Source organism: Cyprinus carpio, chromosome A8 (assembly GCF_018340385.1).
Source record: "Cyprinus carpio isolate SPL01 chromosome A8, ASM1834038v1, whole genome shotgun sequence".
Taxonomy (NCBI): Eukaryota; Metazoa; Chordata; class Actinopteri; order Cypriniformes; family Cyprinidae; genus Cyprinus; species Cyprinus carpio.
Genome location: NC_056579.1, coordinates 16,166,595 through 16,192,196, shown reverse-complemented (window position 1 = coordinate 16,192,196; position 25,602 = coordinate 16,166,595). Strand labels below are relative to the sequence as shown.

Sequence of the window (25,602 nt, the reverse complement as noted above, 5' to 3'; positions counted from 1 at the left end):
CCTTGCGCACTTAATGAACATATAAAAAGCCAATTTAGCCTCAAAAAGTTGAAAATAGGAAATAAATTCACATTGTTATAATGCTGCAATTGTCAACAGTAATTACAATTGTGAAATATAGTTTCAATTAAAAAAAAACACAATAACAAGAAACAAATTGACAATTTTGAGATTTACAAGAAAAAGCCAAATTATGAGATAATTGTCAAAGTTTCATTGAGAGGAATAATGAGATAAATCCTTATTTGTGAGATTTGAAATTGCAATTTTAAGAAAGAATTGCAAGAAATAGAAGAAACTCTGATATATTAAGTTGCATTAAAAATAAAATAAGGTTGTAAGAGATATGATGACAAGTATGAGGAAAAAAAATCCTCATTATGGCAAATAAAGTATAAACTGTGAGATGTGAAAAAGCAATGAGAAATAAAGTCACAAATACATACACACATAAATACATATTTATTTATTTAATTATTTATTTATCCAAAAGAACATTGAAAAAGGGTTCTGTTTACTTTACTTTCCTCCTGTGTAGTCTCATCTGGGATCTTTTATTATTACTTACTTGCTTATTTATTTATTTATTTCATGAAATTCTACCTGGGTCATTTGTCTGTTGTTCGCATCTGGTTTTAGGACAATTGTTTAACTGTCATCTTCAGTGACACCTTATAAACATGATCTGACTAGTTTATATTTGAAATATGGTGATTGTTCAACCAGTTTTTGAAATGCCTGAAGATTGTCTTTAAATGAAATACTATTAGTGGTTAGGAGGCTATGACTGGATAATATATAGTGGAGATCAAGATTAGAGAACAACCTATAATTTCCTAAATTTCAAGGTCACTGCTTAGTCATATTTTAAGTTATCCTAACTGGAGAAGAAGGGCAGTTTTTTAAGCATATTTCATAAACTAATTGTATTCTGAAGCACAGTATTAAAAATTAAATCTGGCACCTGGTGCTGATTTCCTTAACCCCGTTTAACTGGCACCATTTCTCTAATTTTCACTGAGATTGCAAGATGGTGGGCTACTCTAAGGTGACTGAAACCCTGCAACCGGAGACCATTGCAAGAGAAGATGGTCATTCCAAATCTGTGATTTCTAGAATATTGCAGCTTTACGATGACACTAATTCATTTAAGTCCCCTAAAAGGCTGGTCGTCCACATAAGACAAATGCATGAGAAGACTCTCAACGGGGAATCGGTTCAACACTGCAGCTGGAATTGGTCGCCAGTTCAGCGCTAAACCGTGTAAGGATTCAGCATGTTTAAGAGAAGTTGGACTGAAAACACATTCTGCAGTGACCATGCCTCTCATCAGCAGAAATAATCAAAAAGCATGTTATGTGGAGAGAGGAGATCTGGTCCAAAGTCCACTTTAGTGATGAGACCAAGTTTAATTTTTTGGGGTCAGATGGGAAACATTATGTTCAGCGTCAAACTGGGGAAGTCAGTGAAAGGCGAAGGAGGAAGTGTCATGGTTTGGGAGATGTTTTTTATACAACTACAATGAACGCACTACCTCCTTCAGCAGCATGCGGTACCTTCTCTGAAAGCATCTCCTAATCAGCCTGGAACTTCCATGCAATACAATGCCCCCCGTCACCCTGCAAAATGGGTAAAGCAGTTCCTTGAAGATGAAAACATTGAAATAATGACATGACCGGCCCAGAGTCCTGATCTAAACCCAACTAAAAATCTCAAGAGTGTCTAATAAAAAAAAGGTACTTACACAACCTTTTTTTTTTATTTTTTTTTATAAAAGTTCAAGTGACAAACTCAAAGATTGCTTGAAGTCTCTTGAAGGTAATTGCACCCTTTTCCTCTTGCACACTCTAAAAAGTGGAAAGCAAGGAAAAAAAATGTATTCATCTCAATTTTTGGATGTGATACTGGAATGGCTCAGTCTTGCTAGTTTGTCCAGTGTTTCCTCATCGGCAGGCAACAATAATTGGCCATGCATGGCTCATTGAGCGATGCACATGGTCTCACACGCTGCATTCCCATTTGCTTTGATGCCTTTTATAGTTGCTTGCTGAGCTGAGGCACTACGGGCCTGCCGCTGATGCCTCTACGCCTGCAATTCTCTTGCGCTAATCGTAAAACAAGCATCAATTTCCCAGACACACATTCTGATGAGAACTGCAAGGAGAGGTTATCATTCCACGGCCCAATAATATCATCTTCTTCAAAACAAACAGCAGTTATGGAGTGTGCCAGGAGATATCTCATAGTCTGATATATGTTGTGTTAAGGTTGCTTTGTGTTTGTTTACTACTTATTTTTGCTCATAATCTGCTTATGCTATCATTACAGCTCTTTTGTTCCTTGTCTTCCCCTCACACGACTACCTTTTAAGATTAGACACAATGTCTTATTGATCTTTCACTGCTCCCAGAGACACATTTGTTCTCCATTTCCATATCTCGCATCACTTAGAATAAGCACTTTGGTCAGGAAATGTGACAGCACAGCACAATGTAGGAAGTAGACAGGATAAAATGGTGCTATATGATAAAATAAAGAGTGTAGCTCATGGTAAGTCCAATCTCAGCACTTCAGTCTGGTGCCAGGAGAGCATGAAAGAGTCATCAGCAGGGAAAAGCCACACCAAATTGTCTCCAAACTAAAAGTCAAAATGTCATCTTTCTTCATAATTGCCTGGGTAGATTATCGGACCCTGCAGAAAACACCACTGCACATGAAATTTATTTGCTCATCTGTTGCTGTGGTCTTAGTCCACTAGGACTTCATCCTGAGCGTGAATGTATCAGTGACTGTCTGTTAAAAACACAAAGGAGGAGGCCTCAACCAATCATGTCACTGATAAATCGGTAAAGCATGCCCCAGAATTCCCATGGACATGGAAAACCTAAATATATGAGGGAATTCTAACACTTTGATTCCATGGCCGGGAACAGGAAATCTTTAAAAGTTTGGTAAAAGTCATATACATTTTCTACACGTTTTTTGTAAGTAGGTTCTAAAATATTTCAGAAGATTGAAATTAGCAAAATCTCTGTAAAAATATGTGTACTTCACAATACAGCTTTAATTTATTAACAGTAATGAGCTAGCATTTTTTACAGCAACTATTAATCAAGGTTAAAGTTAATTTCTAAATATTGCATTGTTCATCATACATCAATGCTAATTTATACTTTAATGTTCAGTATACTTTTTATTTTATACTTAATTTAATTAGAATTTATCAGGCTAGCTTAATATTAATTTCTACTACATACATTACATACATACATACATTTTGTGAAAATGTGGAAAAAGTATCATTCTTTGCTATTTATAGTTGTTTTAGGATTAACAATTTATTTTAACATTTAGTAATTTATTGCAAAGTGTTACCAATTTTTTTTTTTTATTTATATTTCCAATAATAAAAAATGAAAAAAAAAAAGATCACAGAAAAGTCATGGAAATTAAATAATCAAGAGGTAGGAGAACGCTAAATTCCTGAGAGACATGTATAGTCAGAAATGAGCACTTAAATATGAGTTATATCTGTAAATCTACTGTATATTGCACCGAGCAGGTCTAAATCAGCAAATAGGGAGAAAACGGTCTGACAAGTTTTGCCATTAAAAGATAATTGTAATCAAGGTGCAAGATGAGCAGTGAAGAGGAGCTGGCAGAGAGATGGACAGCCACAGAAAGATGGATTGTTTTAATTTGTGCCAATTAAATTAAAGTTCATCGGATCATCTTCCTCAATCTTCATGAATACTTTATTTTCAGACTGCTATGAAGCTATTAAAAAGAGTGATTGAACCCCAAGACTAAGTATACCATATTTTATGTTTGACCATCATTAAGGACTTTTTTGCATGCATGCACTTCACCCTTTTGTGTATAATGAGTTTTGTTGATGCAGAATGACTAAAATGGGAGATAGAAAGGAAAATAAAACTTAAACAATATCAAGTCTAGAGTCAGGCCTGAATCCCCAGGTGGACTTCTTTGGTTCTTCTATGCTGGGAAGAAGAAAGATGTAAATAACTGTGAGCGCTACTTAGATGTACATTATAATGTTTTCCATCTTGGTGCCAAATATGCAATTTACTGTACGCTTTTAACATTCTCATGGATGCCGACCCAACAATTTAACACAGCTCTGTTTCTGTAATTTGCATTCTGAAATCATTTGCTACCATGTGCATGCAAGTCATGCATACCACACAAAAGCACATGCTTTCAACGCAAGCTTCAAATATGTCAGCACAAAATTACCCACACGTTACTCAAATATAGGCTGTGGGCTTTGAGAAGACAACTTTATCACTTGCTTGATTATAGTTCCTAGACAGGTTATTAATGATTAAAACTAAATGCTGGTTTGTTATGTAATGTGTTGTTTATAAAAACATCTCAGCATGGTTTTGGATGAAACGGTCTTAAATTTGCCTGAAATTAAATATTGAAGGGAATAAACAAAATAGATTTTACTTTGATCCTGCAAAACCCAACACTTCAGGCACGGCACACATCAGATAACCACTTCTTTTTTTATTTATTTATTTTTTTTACATTAAGTTTATTTCTACTACTAAATGTCAAACATTAACTACAGATGAAAAAAGAAAATGGATAATTTAATGTAGCAAAAAAGCAAGCTGTTAAAGTATTTTTTTTTTCTGTGCATACTGCCTTAATTTAACTGAAATGTAATGCAGTGGCCGTTCTGCAGATCTTCAAAGGTCAATAGCCACGTTGATGCTTATCAAGTATGATCTAAAAACAAAGCTTCAATATATTCAGCCTAACGTGCATTTTCTGGGGGAATGTGAGGACTGGAAACACTCACACACTCCATAGGCCGGAAACCAAGAGTATTTAAGAGGAGACTATCGGGTATTGGCACATGTAAATTGGTGTAGTAAATCACAATTTCATATGCAGGATATGCGTGAACTGGCAAAGCAGCAATGAGGGGAAACAAGAGCTAGCAGCCATGTTCATTTCTGGGACAAATGAACCCCAAGGCCCTAGAGATTAGTGTTTTGTGGTTATTTGGCAACCCTGTCTGCATAACCTTCCTGAAGCCAGATTAACATTTGGGCCCTGGAAGTAAAGCGTCAAGACACCTTAATGCAGCCCAAAACAAATTCTAATGAAGGCCCTAGCTGAGCAGGCTGGAGGAGAAAAATATATTGCAAAGCATGTTGGGAGTTATGAAAGATATAGAACAGTTCAAGATGCAGATGTGTTCATATGGTGACATGCTGCAATAGTGATCAGCATTATTATCATTAATGAAAATTAAAATGAAAACTTACTGATACACAACTAAAAAAAAAAAAAAAAAAAAAAAAAAAAAAAAAAAAAAACTCAATTAAAAAGGTTTTGCATTAAATCCCAACTCTAAAGTAGGAGTTAATTTATTCCCCCCAAATGGTGTTCCTATAACTAAAATGATTCCCAGCTCCTGCAGTGCAAATACACCAAAAAGCTGGTACTTCAACCAGTAGTTTTAGGAACTATATAAACGTTCCTCCAGTACAGAAGCCCATATTGAAGAACCATGCATGGTTTTCCAAGGAACCTTTCAGTGAACATTTTTTCTTTCTTACATAGTGTGAAGAACATTTTAAAAATCTAAAGTAACTTTTTTTTTTTTCACTACAAAGAACCTTGTGAAAAAGAAAGAAAAAATTAAATAAAACATAAGAACCCTGATGGCGTGCAGGTGGCCAGACTTATCATTGTAGAGTCGCTTTTAGCAATACAGTGTCATTTTACAATATTGGAGATGAATAAGGATTCTTATAAACTTTAATAAAATATAATTATATAACTCCTCCAGCATATTAACTAAAGGTTTTCCTTTAAACCGGAATGTTATTGGCATATGTAATTGTGGTGTTCTGGACCAGGTGTGATTTTGCCTCCCTTAAGAAGTTCTGGGCTTGTTATTGCACCTCTTTATCCAGATTGGAGTGGGGTTGTTAATTAGCTAGACCTTGAATTAGATTATTTGCATGTCTGAACAAGGGGTAAGGTATTAATGCTCCCTCAAGACATGCTGTAATAACCTCTCAGTGGCTCCCTGGTCCCTGTGGAGCTGAGCGAACAGGAACCAGAAAGCCAGCCAGTGAGAGAGAGGGGGAGAGAGCCATTTCATCCAATTAGCTGTGGATTATGCTGCCCCTCTCCCTTTGAATCCTATTTGCTGTGATAAGGTGTTCTCCTGAAAGGACCAGGCTGAACTCGAGCTATCCAGGGAAATGATTAATTCACAAACCCCCAAAAATTAAAATGCAGTGGCTCTCACTCCACATCCACTGACATGTAAGGAATAAGGTGGAAGATTCCGTTCGGAAATCAATGCAGGCACCGAGTGGAGCAGCTAAGGAAGGCAAGAAGCCGGCCAGGAGGAATATATTCAACAGAATCTTGAAGCTTCACAACACATTATATTCAACATTTCCAACGCCAGGCGGATGTGGGGTGTGGTATAATGGATGATGATCTTGAATTATTCAAGTCTTCTCTGAGCCGTGCAGGGAGTGTTCTCAGCAAATTGTGTTGCTTCAGCATCAGTAGCGTTGCCAGTGATATTGAAGTTTTCTCGTTCAAGTCGTGATGTTTATTCATTGTTTTCCTGCTGGGATGGGGGCGAAATCTGATTTACACTCACAATTTATTCAGCAGTGTGAAACATAATACACCCTTCACTTTTAATCCTGCTTTGAAAGCAGTTTACGCAAAAACCTTTTTGCCCTTTTTGTTGCATTACTGTTAATTATGCATATTTATTTATTAACTGTGACAGTTCAGTCCACTTAATCAATACATTCATTATTTTATTCACTCATTTATTAATTATACTTTCTTACAAGGGGTCAATGACAGATGAAAGTGTTTAAAACACATGCTTTTTTTGGGGGGGGGGGTACACTCATACAGTGGTTTAAAAAAAATAATCACCCCCCCCTTTTAAATAATCACATTTTGTTGATTTGCAGCCTTAAATGAAGACGAACACAGATTTTGTTTTATCCAGCTGTATTTACTCTGAAAGATGGAACTATGTCAAAAAAAAAAAAAAAAAAAAAAAAAAAAACGATTCACTGAGTTGGAAAAAGGATCACCTTGTGTCAGTATTTTGCTGAACCACCTTTTGCTTTAAATACAGACGTTGGTCTGTTGGGATATGTCTCTACTAACTTTGCATATCCGGACTTTACAATATTTGCCCACTTTTCCTTGCAGAATTTCTCAAGCTCATCATTTGAGCTAAAATGTTTCAGCAGTTAATAGTTCAGCAATATCATGTTTTTTTTGTTGTTGTTTTTTTTGGGGGGGGGGAGTCATGATCTAAGTTTGAGGGGTCCTTTCTATGATGTCATTTCCTGTTTTATAAAGTTTATCTGGACAAAAAAAGGTGAAACCAAGGTTGTCGGTTTGATTCCCAGAACGTCTTTCAAATGCATAAATGTCTTATACATTTTAAACTTCTGACTGGCTACATGTCTCTTGTAAGACTAAAATTTTCTCAGATCTTTCACTATCACCTCTGTTACCACACATATCACCTTTTAGTTGAGAAGTGCCCAGACCTAACAAAAGAATGTGTGGAGAATCCAAAGTAAGCGGTTTTTATATTTCCAAACCCCTTTGATGCCCCACAAACAATGTTTAAACACCTTGCACCTAGGGTTTAATTAAGTTCCTCTAATTGTGTTCCAATCGCGAGCCTGGACGGATGGGCTGGAATTCCTGATGTGCATTTCTGTCAGTCTTAATTGGATAATTGATTGCCAATTTGAACCTGGCCACACACTGCATACACAATAAAGAGCTTTGGCCATGCTCCTTAAGGATTCATTTTCCAACCGAATAAAGATGCTGCTTCGATAGGCAGCAGTTCAGTCATCCACAGTATAATGCCAGTCTTACAGAAAAGAGTTATTTTTCTTGGCTGGTTATGCTGAATGGCCAACTTGTTTTGACAAGAGACCCGGGTATGTGAATACATCATTATATCTTCCATATAATCACAAAACAAGTCAGAACGATAACTAATCTCAGTGCATTTTTTTTTACCGTAATATTCAAAAATAGCAGACAGAAGCTTAGCTATTGCCTTCACTGAGGCCTTAAAGTGATAGCACACCTAAAAATAAAAATTCTGTTATTTACTCATACTCATGTTATTTATTTATTTTTAAAGATTCATGCACAGATGACAGCGCTACACATCTGTGCACATCTTCAAGTACTCATATGTGCTTATAGACTGAACATGTAATGTGCATGCACATGGTGTTACCGCTTTAACAAATTTACGTTTCTGTAGTTTTCGCAGAAACAATGGTATAATTTTCAAAAACTTGCATATATATGCAGTACATTATTATTTTTATTTATTTATTAACAAATTTACGTTTCTGTAGTTTTCGCAGAAACAATGGTATAATTGTGTAAATGACGCATAAAAAAAAAAAAAAAAGCTTTCTTTTTTTTTTTTTTTTTTTTTTTTTTTTAGTTGAAAGTGGTGTTGTGTTTGTTCTGCTGAAGAGGAGATGGGGTACAAAATAAGACTGAATGCCATTGACTTTTTATTGCAAGAAAATAAATTTCAAACTCTTTTGGGTGAACTGTACTTTTATTTTCTCACAAATCCATCACAAGTCACTTAAGAGCACATGCACACACTTACAAGCTCCTATGCCTCTTGTAATTATTGGAGTGGATTACTGAACCACTTGCAATGCAGTAATGCTTTTTCCATGTTGAACCAAAGGGCCTCTGGAGACTTTGAGGCCTATCACAGATCTCCTGACAAAGAACACATGTGGGGTACCGGAACACGTGTACATTTGCTATGTGTCAGATTGATATCTCCCTGACGCATGGGAGTGATCACACACTGTTATGTTCAGATTTAATGACAGTCCTCATTTGATTGAAAAAAAAAAAAAAAAATTAAAGTGCGCCAGACAGTGTCTTAACTTCAGTTTGACCCTAATCATGTATAGCTCTGCCCAGGAAAGTTATTTATTTTTTCCAAAGGAGCACTTTAGAGATTTGGCATTCTGATTATGCTTTGTGACATCGATTGGCTGACTCGTATAGACTTTCTTGGATGACATGCTATTTGAAAGTGAAAGTGAAAAGGAAAACAATTCCTGTTGGTTTTCAGAACGACGTAGCTCATTCTGTAGTTCCCAATTGACCGGTCCTATTCACGCCATCCTGTCTTCTAAATTATCTTTTCATTATTTACTCAATAAACAAGTGAGTCCATTTGTCAAGTGTTTTGTTGGACATTTGCTTAGATGGAAAAATATGAGCATTGAATCAGAATTAGTCAGGAGCAGATCAATGGTGCAAAGCAGAGGAAAACAGCTCCATGTTAAACCCTTAAAAATAAAGGTGCTTCACGATGCCATAGAATAACTTTTTTGTCTAAATGGTTCCATAAAGAACTTTTGAAGACTTTTGTTTCACAAAAGGTTCTTCGTGGCGAAAGAAGGTTCTTCAGATTATAAAAAGGTAAGAAAGAGATAGTTCTTTAAAGAACCTTTGACTTTGTAGAACCAAAAATGCTTCTTCTATGGCATTGCTGTGAAGAACCTTTTTAAGCACCTTTTATTTGTAAGATTGTAAGTATAAGGGAAACAGATCAATTTAGCTCAAAGGGAATCATTTAAGATTTTAAAGGGAATTTGGACAGAATCACTGTTTTATGGCAATAGTCGGCCAGTGATTCATTGAACGAGCCGTATAACATCAACTCTGCAGTGGATATTAAAATCCAAAATATAGTGAAAACACTATTAATTAGCATTATAACAAGATCGGCAGTTTAAGACATTAACTTGTAAGCACAAAACACAAGATACTTCTCTTTTTTAATATGGATAAGACTTTATTGGATAAATACTAAGACAATATAAACTAATCTAACACAAACACACGCACTCATACATTCACACAAGTTGCAGGAAGAGAGAAAGTGAGAAAAGAATGAGTTTAAGAGAAAGTTTACAGCAATATGCGCAATTGCAAAGACCTGACCAACCATCAATCACTTAATTAACCCTCGAATTCAGTTCCTCAATGAGGTTAAAATTTATATTAAATGCACCAGTTCAGCTAGAATCTGGAGGTTCTTGCTTTGCCTGTATAAGGGGTTCACTTTGTTGTTGTTATTGCAGAAAGGGGGGTTTCCCGAGGTTGCTGATTGGCTGGAAGTTCAGTAGTCGTTGAAGTGACATCTTGGGAAGACAGTGGTTGTACATTGGCTAAAGATGCGGAGTTGTGGGCTGGTTGAAGTTTTGAGGCGGCCACAGACCTGAGGTGAACTTGGAGACAAAACTTAACTCAGAACACGAAACTCTCAACAGAAAAGAAAATAAATTAAAGTAGAAGAATAGAAGTAACAAGACTAGATGGATTTCTTCTCATCGTGGCTAAGTAGCAGCGGCGTGCAGGCCGAATCAAGCTGGAACGGTGTTCAAAGAATGCAAAAAGTAATGGCTAAAAGCATGGCTACAAGCACAAAGCAAAAGCGATGACTAAAAAGCACAATTTGATGGTGTTCTGAGTATTTAAACCGGGTTGTTGGCCACATCCCAACTGTTGTCTTGACCAATTAGATATTGTCTTTGCTCTGGGTTTTGTTTATTTCTTCTCCCAATTCATAATTCAACTGCTATCTTATCAGTCACATGGCCGGAATTTTCCCGCTCTTGCAGAGTATAATTTTGGACATGATTTCTATAACAAGAATATGATACATTTGACAACGTATTGACTGGCAGAAAGGTTTCAAGCAAGAAGATTCAAACACACACATACTAAACATGAATATGAACCCTTAAGCTATTCAATTGTTATTAAGAAGACATACACAATAAGTGATTAGAACGTGATAGTCAAACATACACACATGATATGGAGTTAAGCAATGGACTGATATTCATTTACGAGTCTTTTTGAGTTCATTTTGGTGCATCTACATCTGTAGAAGACAGTTTCCGTGCCATTCTGTGAACATAAGGACATGTTCCGTGAAGTCAAGAGAGGTTAAAAGATCTACTAAGGAATCTTAGTCTGGTCTTTGTCCTGGGTGGGGGAAACCGGTCCGAGGAAGTATGTAGCTCATGATTTTACATATGTGATAGTCAGGCTGTGCATCTCTTTTGACCATCATGGCTATTTGCTCCAATTTTGACAATCTCCTTTGTGAGTTGGAATTGTCAGTAAGTGTTCTTTTGTTTAATGTTGAAAGCAGTTTGAAGCTGCTAGTTTGTTAGGCTCGCTTCAGACTGGCTGGCGCTAGGATCTGATTTACGAACCTCCTGTCGCCTTCGGCCTTTCTGTGGAATTCGGCTCCTCATGTTTTAACCATGTTCTTGATTGAATCTTAAATTGTCTGATTCGAGGTCTGATACCCTACAGAACAGACAAAAAAAAAAAAAAACCTTTGGGGATTTATTTGTTTACTGTTCTTCTTGTGATTGTAACACATAAATAATAAGATTAGATAGTTTGTGGGTTTGTTTGTTTTTTCAAGCCAACTTAATAAGGAGCCATAATTTTGTTCATCCAAGTTTCTAAACAAAGGCAAGCTAGGTGGATTCCTTAGGATGCCACCAGCAGGAAGGGTGCCAATGAGCGCACATACTGGCACTACATTTTTAGCAGGGTTGTGATTAAGAGTGGCACGGCCAACCTGAAATATTATTGCCACCCCCACTGGATCCCCCAACATCAGTGGGCTAGAGTACTGTCAATCTGACAATGCCTGTATGCCATTGGATCAGAGTGCTGTCATTCCTGCCTGATTGTTGCATGCAATGTTTGCATTTGGAGCGCTCAACAACACCGTTAGATCAATGGGTTCCGTCAGTGCTTTGGCAAAGTAATGCTTTTATTATTTATTTATTTTTTTTTAAATGCAATAAAGCTAAGTTCAAAGGCCAATTTAAAATATTGGTACAGTAAAAAGTGCACAAAATGAGTATTTGCTAAGGCAGCATTTGTGGCAGTTGAGAAATCATGCTGCAAAAATAGTCCATAAGGTGTGTGTTTTTGCGCTATTGTATTGTTTAAGGTTCACTGTGTTGTGTAATATTCCCATATAACACTTTTGGTATAGTAAAATTTGCTAATTCACAAGATCAATACACCTTTATTAAACTGCTTTGTTGAATTCAATGCATCCTTAGGGAGGTGTTGAAATGCTGAATTAATTCATTCACTTTTAATGGTAGAAGCATCATACACAGAGGGCAAAGCGTCACGTTATTTAAAGGGGAAGTATACGCGTCAATGAGTAACAAAGGAATAAGTAGCTGGATTCGGATTACTTTTGTGACTGATCACTGAGGTTTGACTGAAATAATAATAAAAAATAAAAAAATGGGTGGGCTGACTGTACACTCAATAAATTGAATCAATCATTAAGGTGTTTAAAATGTAAACCATTGCTTTGTTCAGTGAAGAAGAAGAAAAAAAAAAAATATATATATATATATATATATATATATATATATATATATATATATATATATATATAAAAAAAAAAAAAAAAAAAAAAGTCCTCTCACATCGAAATCCAACAAATTTGATTAGAACTGTTTTCACTTGTAAACAGTGCTTGATCTGTGCATATTTCTCTCCTGATTCAGACAAGACGACTTTTTAACTGAAGGAAGGAATATGATATATAAAATGCATCTTTCACTTCACAAGACATTAATTCATAGGATTGCGTGTGGATAAAATGGATTATTGTGATGTTTTTATCAGTTGTTTAGACTCTCATTCTGATGGCACCCATTCACTCTAAAGGATCCACTGGTGAGCAAGTGATGTAATGCTAAAATCCTCCAAATCTGTTACTCATCTACACTCTACATATACATCTTGAATGGCCTGAGGGTGCATTTTCAGCAAATTTTTGGGGGTGAACTATTCCTTTAATATTTAGAGGTAGAGGTTTGTTCAGATGACAAAGCTGTGTTGTTGCTGTTGGTGTGTGTTAACAGAAACAATATTAATATAAAAACTATTCTAATACTAAATGAACGTTTCCAGAAATGAGAAATGTAAACAACTGTATGTTATTCAATAGGAACAGTATTATATAAGTTATGTAACACATTTAAATAAGTGTGTGCGAATGTATTTTACTATTTAAATTCCTTCAAGTTATCTTGTGGCCCGCTGGAAGTTTGCCGGGGCCCGCTAGTGCCCTCATCACTGCCCTAAAGGCACAACTTTCCACATTTGTTTCAGACAGTGTAAATAGTTTGTTGATTGTAAATTGTTTCAGCTTTCTGCTTGAACAGCACCTGAAGTTCTTACAGTGAAATAATATGGGAGGTCAGAGTCCCACTTGAATATTTGCTAATACTGTAGTTTAATGTTCTCATAGCGTGAAAGCTTTTGAGTCCTCTGAGGAAAAAGAGAGACAGCGCAAAAGAGAGAGCGAGAGAGTAAAGCACTTTCCCACCACCATTTGTACTGAGTGAAGTTTCTTTCGAGTCTCCTTGAGACAAGCGACCAGAACGGTCCAAAGTGAAGGCCTTATCAGTCACCCACACAATGGTGCCACCCCATGAATTATATTGGTGGGGGAAGGAGAAAGCCACAGAGAGGCCTTACGCAAACCGGCCACATTGTGGACCATCTGGGTGACAATAAACACCTCCCCATTCGCTTTGCTCCATCATTCAAGGCCAAGATAGCAGATCTGGACCTAAACTATAGCTCACTATCAGTACTATCACTGCCTGACCTGGCAAAGAGATGGAGGTGAGGCTCAAGGATATCTCTCACTGGAGGGACAGGGGAGGCGGGGGTGTTAAGAAAGTGATTATAGCTATTCTGTTGAAGATGGAGGTGTTTTTCTGTGGAACCAAGGATGTGGCTGAAACAGATAAAAAGAAAATGGGAGCAACATGCTCACATTTTGAAAAGCTCAAACTTTACAAACAGAGTTAGATGAAAAGCTTTTTGAATGTAATTATGTAGTAAATGGCTTTTGTTGGAAACAATAATTGTAAATAAATGGTTAAAAGACACACACACACACACACAAACACATACATACAGTACATATTTTTTTTTTTTTTTACTCCAGACAATAAACCATCAAAAATCAGTTTCTCATTTATTTAGAATTTTTATGTCCCGTCAGCTCACTGTCAGAGTTATGTTCTGTTAGTTTCATTTTTTAGTGGATTTTAGTTAGTTTATCTTAGTTCCTGTTTCCTTTGTTCTAGTTTCCCGCCACTCATCAGTTTTCATGGACACAAATTAATCATCACAGCTGTTTGTCATTTGGTTCATCACTATGTGTAAGTTTCTCATTTCCTATCCCTTTTTTGTCTGGTGTTGTTTGTGTTTCAATCACAATGTTATGTTGCTGCTGAAAAACCTGAATCTTCTTGTTTTTTTTTTCTTTGTTTTACAAAATAGACTTTATTCTCTTTGTCTGTCTTCAAATGTGACCCTCATGCTCAGTACTTGTTAGTATATAATGTATAAGCTATGACTATATATATAAAAATATATAATTCACATAATCAAATAAAATGAAAAGTTATTTGTTTTAACTACAGTCTTGAGTATATTAATGTTTGTTTGATAAATCTACTATAAAGAAAACTGCTTTTGCTGAAAATGGAGAGTGGAACAAGGATATAACATTAAAGGTAAGTAGTTTAAATTTTACAATTTGCCATCTGAGGGTCAGATAAAATTTCTGATGTACAGTGATTAAGTGAAAGGGCCACATGTCTAAGAAGCTTGAATAAGTGAGAGAAAGACAGAGTAAGGGAGGGAAAGAGAGAGAAGGGGCAGGTCGATAGAGCCATGTCTGCATGGATGTATTGTTTTCTCTTTGCAACAAGCTGACAGCATCACTTAATCCAGAGATGACATGTCGATGTGCACTGATCATGTTCAATGAAGATCAACAATTAAACCCCCATGATGAAAGGCAAGATCAATCAAAGTGATAGTTTGCTGATGATATATATAAAAAAAAAAAATGAATTACGAAGACTATGATAGCGTACAATGCTTGGTAGTATACGCATTATAAGCTGATGGGACACACCAGTATCTATCTATCTATCTATCTATCTATCTATCTATCTATCTATCTATTTTTAAGTTAATGTATTTATTCAGCAAGGATGCATTCAATTGATCAAAATGAGAGTACAGACTTTTACAGTGTTACAGAAGATTTCTATTTTAACTAAGTATTGTTCTTTTGAATATTCTGTGAATCGATGAATCCTAAAAAAAAAAATTCGGTTTCCACCAAAAAAAAAATAATAATAATTAAAAAAATATATATATATAGCAGCACAACTGTTTTCAACGCTGATGATAATAAAATTGTTTCTCCAGCAACAAATCAGCATATTAGAATGAGTTCTGAAAGATCTCGTGATACTGATGCAATGGCTGCTTAAAATTAAGCTTTTCATTAAATTAATAAATTACACTTTAATATATTCAAATAGACAAGTACTTTATATTTTAATATTTCACCATATTTGTTTTGATCACGTAAATGTAGCCTTGGTGAGCAAAAGAGACTTTGTTCAAAGACATTAATATTACAGACCCCAATTCTTTGGTGCATGAATATTCTTCACATTAAGCCACAGATCCAAATATATTAATATAAAAAGACATCTAAACATTTTTATTACTAAGAAAGGAAAACTTATCTTGTATAAAATGCTGTGGGTTCTAACAAAAATGCTTATTTAATAGGAAAAATAAATAAAATACTGTTTCATTGCCAGTAAAGTCACTCTCCGAAATTCACTCTCCTTTGGCTCATTTAAGGCCCTGGGTATATTGTAAGAGATCATGCTAAAATGTAATGGCTGGCTGTGGAAAATCAATATATGAGAGTCAGCAATAAATCAAGACATATGGAGGTATATATTCAAACATATATTAATTCCGACACCTCAGAGGAAGCGTTGCAGTGCTCAAGGCGTTCTGCCTTCTCAAATTTACAGACTTTAGTAATCCAGTTTGGTTATACTGATATAATAGCAATAATAAAATAACCAGGAAATCTAGCCCAGTTTAATGGCGTTTTCATTGAAACACACAGTGCCGAGGGCACAAAAGCTTGAAAATAATCCACTAAACACACATACAATGTACATGTATTTTTCACAGCCCTCATTGTCCCTTGTTTTGACTGTGTCCTAAAGATTTATTTAAATGGTTCACTGTAGCTCCTAAACTCTTTATTCATATCCTCTTTCATTTAAAGCAGAGACCCAGAGAGGAGTTCTCTGTGAGTAATCTAAATGGCTTGTGTCACTAGAGCCTGAATGCAATATCAGGTCTGTTATTATAGCAGTGGCCCTCAGGAGGGAGTGAACTGGACCAGTCTACATTAGAAGCATTACTGTTGCTCCTCATTTAGCTCTGACTGTGGAAGTTGTCGAGCCCTGCTGACAATTGAATTGTTTTGGGCCTGTAAATGAGAGAAACTCTATTAGTAAAGGTTTTATGGGGCTAAATTCACCTGTCTACTCTCTATGTCGCTATTGCTATGGTTTATTTTAGTAGTATCGGTGATACCCAAGGCACTACATGTTGTACGTGATGCTTTTGTTGTCAGGGTTTTTAAGTGTTTGTGTGTGCGTTTAGAGGGAGGCTTTCAGTTGGAAGTAGGTTTTTGTTTCTTGCTGAAAAACAAAAACAAATAAACCAGGAAAGAGCGATTCCTGGGATCTTGTCTATTTTTTTTTTTTTTTTTTTTTTTTTTTTTTTTTTAGTAGGGTCCAAAATTAATACTCCCCAAGCCCAGAATGTGAGTAAAAATTGACTTTGGCGAGTAAATAAAACTGGCCAGTTGGCTGGTAACTTTATTAACTTTTACCGCAGTGGAAATTTTATCATCTGAGGTTTATCTCGAATGCCTAAAGGCATTTTCCTCCAGAACTCCATAATATTCTGCTTTCCTTCATAAGCAGAATATTCCTTGCATTAAACTACCAAAATGAAATTATGAAAGACAGTCATGTTGCATCAGGTATTTGTGCAGCTGCCGTGAGAAACTTACCTGCACTGTTGCTCAAAAGCAAGGACAAAATAATTCAATCATTGTTTAATAGTAATAATAATAACCATAATATACAGTGTATATTTGAAGTATTTATGGTATTAAATTCACCTTTCAACTGGCAGGTTTGGTTGATTTATAGATTAAATAAATATTTAAATAAATAAATAAATAGGTTGCACTTTATTTTACAGTATGTGTACTTGCATGTATTTACAATGTGCTTACAGTGTGCTTACCCAAAAAAGTACTGGTAATATAAGGTAACTACATGGGGTAGGGTTAAGTTTAGGGGTAGGTTCAGGGTTAGTACCTAGTTATTACCTAGTTATTGTAGTTACGTTTATTAGTACATAGTATGTACATGAAGAACAGGACTGTAAAAAAGTGCTACCAATAAATATTTGGAATCCATTTGTCAGTGTTCCTGTTTTTGTGTTTCAGTGCATCTTTTTAAAACATAGCTGCATGAACTGTGGACTCCATGGCATGTTTGTGAGGGCAAGCGTGCTGATTTGAGTTAAGCTGTTAATGGATTGCTGATGACGGCTGACAGGAAAACCAAATGAAGCAAACTAAAGATGCCAGTGTTGACCAAAAGACGAGAAGTAATAAAATGAAAACAAATTTAAAGCGAGGGATGGCTAGGAAATTGCCAGAAATGTGAAGCAAAAACAGTGTCGTATAATTCGGTACCCTGAGGGCACTCATGTTCTGTGACAAGGGTTCACATGTAATCACTGTAAATGCTGAAGTGTTAGCTACACCCCACTGTTCCACCGGCATGCCACTCTCTCACCTCCCCTACATGACCTCATTACCCCCTCCCCCCCCGCCCCACACATACAGCCATTAACCGACACTCCTCCTGCTCTTCTCTTCCTCTTTCCAAATACACCACATTTAGATTAATTCTCCATAATCCGCTAAATTCAAGGCCATTTCAACATTGCTTTTTAATAGTACATTTACAATTCGGCCTTATGCAACCCAAGGTTATTGTAGTTTTGCATGTAGTTATTTTGTGCCATTTTCAATTTCCTTAATTCTCTTTTTAATTTCAATGCAATTGTATATGAGAGACAAAGTCAAGATTCATCAGGTTTTTATGCAGCTGCACATATCTGTCTATTAGTGACCTTGCCACTGGCAGATGTGGTTGGTAATTAAATAAATTAAATTAAGCAGTTTTATTCTCTTTTAGTACTAGTGTTAAATCTTCCTATAATTAATTCTATAATAGTTGGCAGTTGAAAATAATAATATATTTTTTCTTCACTATTATTATCAATTGTCAACTATCATTAATTATGGGATGATTTACTACTACTACTATCATTACTACTTCTACTACAACTAATAATATTTTAAGAAGAAAATAATAATAATAATAATAATAATAATAATAATAATAATAATAATATAAAAAGAACAACAACAACAATTACTAGAATAACAATGATTAGAATAAATCAATCAATCATTTACGTGCATGCATACTGACATATATGATCATATTAAAAGAGCCCTAGTCTAAAGATATTTATACTACTAGAAATAACTAATATTAATATTATTTACTAAAATAATAATTATGATTAGAATAAGTAAAACAAACAAAGGCAGATACATGCACATTGATAGACTAAAAAGTTACTACTGAGAATAATTAGTAATATTGATATTATTATTCGATAGAATAAGAATTATGATTAGAATGAATGAATGAATGAATGAATAAGCTCACAATCTGAAAAAAGTAATAGTAGTGTTGTAGAATTTCTTGGAATGTTTAAAGCATTACACAGCCTGCATTCAACAGAGTTAATAATACGTTGAGTGTCATTATGTGCTAATGTGCGTGTGCTTTTTGACACACAGGAGTGCAGATCATGATCAAACTTGAAGGGCACATGAAATGAGCTGAAAATTGCTGCTTGATTTACTGGTGCTCACTGTGAGAAATCCAAGTGGAGATTGTGTGCTGTTAGTGTAGTGATGGGATCAGCTGTGTCTACGGTGGCAGAGGGGCGCAAGCCCGAAGTGCAGGGGTCTTATGGGTCCTCTGGCTCACTGACCACAGGCCATTAACTCGCATAGAGCCCAGAGCCCAAGCAGCCGAGAACAGAGAGCGCTTGAGCCATGACCCCACCCAGGATCACCTTATTACTCCTGCACATTATATCTCCCACTGCGATCCTTCTATTTAAGTGACTTCAGCAGGAAAAGAAGCATGGGGTAAAAGGAGAGAGAAAAGTGTGTGTGTGTTTAGGTTTGAGTTGAGATATAGACAAAAATAAGAGTTTCAGCCAAGTGATTTATTGGATGTGTCCACTAGTCTCGGACTAATTGGAGGACAGACGTGTGGTGGATGGACAGCACCTGAGGGAGGAAATAGAAAGGACAGGGGGCTGTTCATGTGGCATGGTTATAGAATCAAACAGTGGCCAACCTTAACTGACCTCAGAAGTCCTTCTGTGAGGAAAGAGTCAGTCTAGCATATATGTCTGTGAGTGAGAGAGGAGTGCAAATGGAAGTTGATTTACTTTAAGAGCCACGTCACACTTTACAGGCTGCCCTGTAAAGCCTCGTATGTTACAGGCCTCTAGAAGGACATCAGCCAAAAGTTGAATTCCATATAATTTGATAAAAGTGTATAAATTATAGGCATCAATAAAAGTGTTTCAATTATATATGTAACCAAACACTTTTGGAATTAAATCAGGTAATAAAATAATTGGATGGATGGATGGATGGGTAGATATAGACACTGTGTCATTTCTATTGTCCATCCCATCTGAATGATTGGGAGTGAGGTGACAAGTGTCAGAGTGTTCTGGGCATGTGCCAATTTTTCCCTAACTTCTTAATCAAGTCTGTGATGTCAGGATTGCTTTGTCTTTCACATGTTACTTCAGTTGTTAATGGGAGCTGATGTTGCAAATGTCCAACAGCTCAGATACACCGGTACAAGCCATCAGAAATATGTACACATCAAAACAGGGATATGAGGACGAGTGACAGTTAGTTTCCCAAGTCAAAAGCTGTGCTGATATCGTCTGTTGATCAACATTGCACTGCCATTAGATGATGAGTCCTAAATGCTATGAAGGAAGGAAGGAAAAAGAAAAAAATGAAAAAATCTGAAAATGAATCAGTAGTGAACTCAAGAACCAGATCAGTGAATTAATCATTCTTTTGAGCCAGTTCCTTTCAATGAGTTGTTTGATGTAGTTTAAAGATTTGGACTGAACGGCTGCATCTAAAATCACATACTCTCTGAATAGGTACTTCTTTTGAGTAAGTAATTTCTTAGTGAACATTTAAAATGTGTTTTATATAATATGAATGTGTGTAGCATGAATGTTATCCGGACATACTACATTCGTCATGTGTCATGACATACCAGCATCAGTTGTTTTGCTTCATTGTCATTCTCAAACTCTCTCCCGTGGTCTCACATGGTAGTGAAGTGTCCTTTGGATGCACATTTCAGTATCTCGCTGGAAACAGTAGGTTGCTTGCAGACATTTTTCCTACTGTTTAATGACTGTGAATTCAGACATACTACTGTTCACATACTGTTTTCTTGTCTGCTGTAAAGTATGAAAGTGCAGCCAGTGATTCTTTCATGAATCAAGTTGACTCTTTTTCAGTGATTTTGCAGCAATTGTTGAATTAATGGCTCACTGGAGTCGAAAATTATCAGTAAAATAACTTTCTGTTCCTTTGTTGTTGTTGTTGTTGTTGTTAACAGCCAGTGTCACTTTGAATTATCTAAAACCTTTCACATGAAGATTTGTTCAAGATAAAAGTCAAGTCAGATTTAGAACAACATGAGGATAAATAAATAATAACAGAATGTTCTTTTGGGTGCACTATCACTTTAAAAAGAGGTACTGTGTTATGTGTGATTTTTAAGTCTATTGAATGTTGAAACAATGTATATGTGTGTGTGTTTGCAGCGGGGTTTCGGTGGACAGTGTGTAGGTACTTTAGTTTTACTGCTGCTCTGATTTCTATAGGGCCCAGGGGTGAAGGCCAATGTCATGGACATTTCACAAGCACAGCTGATTTATAGCACAGTCAGTGGCTTTTTTAAAACACGGCCAGACAAATCCATGTTTTCCTCTGCTTTCAGGGTTTACGGCCCCCTCTGCGCTTCACCTCACTCCTTCCATAGCCCCACCATCAACACCCTACTGTTCACATTACAGCACAGTTGGTTTGCCCTATGGACCGCCCGTTTGGAAAACATACACCATTGCCCTGGAGTCAGTTTACTGCCTAAATGCTTACAGAGAACACAGGAAGTGTTGCTCTCAGTCACACACACATACCCGCATCTCGACACACACCTTGGATACTTCACCGCACATACATCCCACAAATTAAAAAAAGCATTTCGCTGTGAGCGACTTGTGTCAAAATGATCTTTAGAGACAGGAAGTAAGCGATTAGATTATCTGTTAAAAAGATAAACACAGGGGCCCTTTCATTAACCTAATGAAGACAAAGCACACTGATGAGCTCTTTAAGTCAATTACATTTTTTTTTAAAAGGACCAAAAAAAAAAAAAAAACAGGTATCAGAAACGGACCCCGAAGGAAAATGATCATGCAGAGGGAGTTTCTCCATGCAGGATTAAATAAATCGTGCAATACTCTCTGGTTCAAGGCAGTCGACATTTAGTCTCACTGTGAGCTCCTCTTCTTCTCTGCTCTTCTGTCTCATACAACAACAGGCTTTCATTAACTATAATTAACTGCACACAGTCTGTGCATCTCCAGTAAGCATGAGTCGAGCAAATGAGAGAGAGAGAGAGAGAGAGAGAGACTCTGTGGACTCAACCACACTATAGAAACAGGCAGACATTGGAAAACATGGCACCTGGGATCAAAACTAAACTGAGACAGATCTGCAATTTCAGACAAAATGTACTGTTACTGGGAAAAAGTTGTACCTCTTAATTAAATAGATAAACATATTTAATAATTTAATAAAAAAGACCTCCTCCTCCTCTTATTAGACAGCTGTGTGGTGGAGCTGTATGTGTCTATCATCACTACATTTGTTAAATTTGACTATTTTTGGCATATTTATCCTAATTAATTAGTTCAATTAATATTACTTATTTAAATTATTCTTTTTTAGTTGCTACTTTCTTTGTTAGTCTGTACAGTTACTTAAATGTATACGTTTTTATTTTATTTTTGGTAAAATAAAATAAAATTATGTATCAATGACCTACTGATATGTCATTTTATATAGTAGTATTGATATACACTATTTTTATTTAACATGGTACTGTCCAAAGGATCTGTCAGGTTCTGTCTTCTGTCAGATGTTAATATTCTGTTCAGCAAGAATGCATTCAATTCATCAAAAGTGACAGTAAAGAAATGTTTGTTTATACAAAAGAGCTAACAATAAATATCAGTAAATGCTGTTCTTTTGAATTCTATATTCATCAAAAATATCAAGACATTTTATAATTTATTGATAAATTACATTATAAATATATCCACCAAATGCAGCACAACTGTTAATAAAATTGATAATAAGAATAAATATTTCCTGAGCTTTTAGACTGATTTCTGAAGTATCATGTGACGGGACAAATGGCTGCTGAAAATTCAGCTTTGCAATCAAAGGAATCAATTACATTTTCAAATATATTTAAATGGATAACTGCAATAAAATCTCACAGTATTGTGTTTTACTGTATTTTTGATCAAACAAATGCAGCCTTGGTGACTACGTTTAAACACATTAAAAAAAATCTTACCAACAAGTATATGTGCAACTATGGGCAAACTGAATGACAAAGCAAATATCCAGCCAATACAGTACACTAAAATTTAGAGAGAAAGACACACACACACACACACACACACAGAGAGAGAAGCTTAAACGCTGTGAAAACTAACCTTTGTCCACCCCTGTTAGCTGCACTAACTGAGGTCTGGGCCAGTGTTAGTGAGGTTGTGAAAGGTAAAATGTGAGGGCTCAGCCCAGGACCTAAGAGAAAGCAGATTATGGTGACTCCTTTATGGCTGGCTAACAGCCAGGAAGAGGAAAAGAAAACTGAAAAGGAGAAATACACATGAAAAAATAAACATCCATAGTTTTCTTTGTCTAATGGTTGTATGCACGTCACTGTTTGATTTTAAAGTGATGTAATCACTATTATGACAACCTAGGTGTCCAAGTTATATTAAATTTTGTAGTCAAAGTAAAAAATAAAATAGATTATTAATGTGCTTAATAAAAGTGTATTCTTTATTTTGGCAAAATTATGATATTATCCCTCACAATCCTTAAAACTACCTTTCTTCCAATTCATAAACTGTAAATTTAAAATTATCTTAAAGAGCTATATAAATGTTTTTAAAAATAATCATCACTTCTATGTCCTGACAGAAGAAAGATTGCAGCTGCATTTAATATATATGATATGCAAAATATAATTATTTAATCATGTGATTTTCTCATGTCTGACTACTGCATAAAATAAATAGATGGAACTGAAAATCAGTTTTAAAGCATCCTGTAGTTTGTTCATTTATTCTTTGAAGTGAATGCTAGATTTGTCAGTTTTAAAATACATATTTGACCCGTTCATCTGACAGTGTTATGTTACAGGCAAGGAAAAACAGATTTTGTGAGAAAGAGATGGATACCCAGTCACACTTATCCAAAATAATACTTTGATATGTACTGTAATATTTTTCCTGTTAGTAGCCTTTGTCCAGTCACCAAGAAACCATGCACACCAACAACCCAAAACAAAACCGCTCCACCATTCCAGCTTCGCTCATTATAGTACACCTTTTCTTTCTCACACCTTTTTCTTTCAATAAACTTATTCTCTTCCATCCTCTAGGGTTTTCAATCTATCTCCATCTCCTTCTCTTTCGTTCCCTCTGTCGTTTTCCTTCTATCAGCTGCCCAAACAACAAGGGCTGAAAAAGATTGCAGTTCATTTCAAAGCACAGTGGATGGAGGCCTCATTTACGCGCTCCTGGCAACTCAAGATGAGTGAGTGACTAGTTTCAGACTGCCAGTCAATATGTGTCTGCCGTGATAGAATGTCGGCATCTTCACCTCTCTCTCTTTCTCTATCTCTCCTTTTTCTCCTTGTCTAATCAATGTTATCAAAATGGAGGAAAAGGGAAAAGGAAAAACACAGACACACAATAACTATATATCACTCTTACACCAACAATAAAATCACATTTACCTGATTCGGACCATAAGTTATGCATGCGAAGAAATGGCGTGAGAGATGGTGCAGATAATGTTTCTGTCTTGGTACTGTTTTATTTTTAATCATTTTGAAAATGCTATTTTGATTCAATCAGATGTTAAATAGTTACAGGGCCATTTAAACAGTGTATATATAATATTGTAATATATATTATATTATATTATATTATATTATATTATATTATATTATATTATATTATATTATATTATATTATATTATTATAAGCTGCTTAAATTTTTTTCGAAGAAATAATTATAAAAGCAATATATGCCAAATTACTTCAAAATATTTTCATTTCAAAAATATATTTTTTCTCTCTTTTTTTTTTTTTTTTTTTTTTTTTTTTTTTAATGAGGCTTGCATTGACCCCTTAGCAACAGTCTGGACACAAACATGTAGCTGCATTCATAACTATAGCATACATGGCTGTTAGTAATTGATTTCATTCGTAAATTGTTTTTCTTTTTCTCTTATTTTTCATGCTGATACCTCAGTGTGTGTCTGTCTTATTAAAACACAGACTCTCTCTCATTGCCGACTGGACTGGAGTGTCCCCAGTGTCCTCTATTACCCAGCGCCCCACTGAACATGCTCTGCAGTCTGCTGACCTCCTGCCCTGCCTGTCATCCTGATGGCTACTGTTATCCCTGGCTACTTATTTTGCCAAAACTGCCTTTTGTTCATCCTTGTATTGAAAGAATTAAGCTAAGCCAATTACAGGCATAAACAGACCGGTCATTTCTAGAAAGGGGAGTTTGTTTGTGTGTGTGTGTGGTGGGGAGGTGGGGGTGGGGTGCTTTGATCTTTCTTTGATCTGTCTTACAAATTGATACAGAAAAAAAATATATATATCGAGGGAAATTTCTGTAAAATTGCGGCCCCTGATGCCAAATGAACAACTGTAAAGACTCATCTCATTTTAGGTTCACGGAATATTGAATTACTGTAATTAATAGGTTGATTTCTTGCATTTAATAAATGAGAGTAATTTAATATGCTCAATGCCATCATAAATGAGAGTAATTTAATATGATCATTTGTGTGTGGTTAGTTTTATGGTACACTTGAGGGTAAACAATTTTTACTCAGAAACTGGTATATATATATATATATATATTTTTCTAATTACAAAGAAAGGGACACACTGAATTGAACACAACATTTTGAAACAAAGACTAAAATTGTATTTCTTTTAAGCGTACTCCACTAATATTTGCTTTATTCAAACAAATGATACAAA

At 35.6% G+C, this 25,602-nt stretch overlaps 1 long non-coding RNA gene across 1 annotated transcript; it reads left to right on the top strand.

The window, feature by feature from the left end:
• Window positions 1-7,633: 7,633 nt before the first annotated feature.
• Window positions 7,634-25,195, top strand: LOC122146020. Its single transcript, XR_006160714.1, has 4 exons — window positions 7,634-7,991; window positions 14,268-14,342; window positions 14,649-14,699; window positions 24,883-25,195. It is a non-coding gene; the product is annotated as an uncharacterized LOC122146020 (long non-coding RNA).
• The last annotated feature ends 407 nt before the right edge of the window (window positions 25,196-25,602 follow it).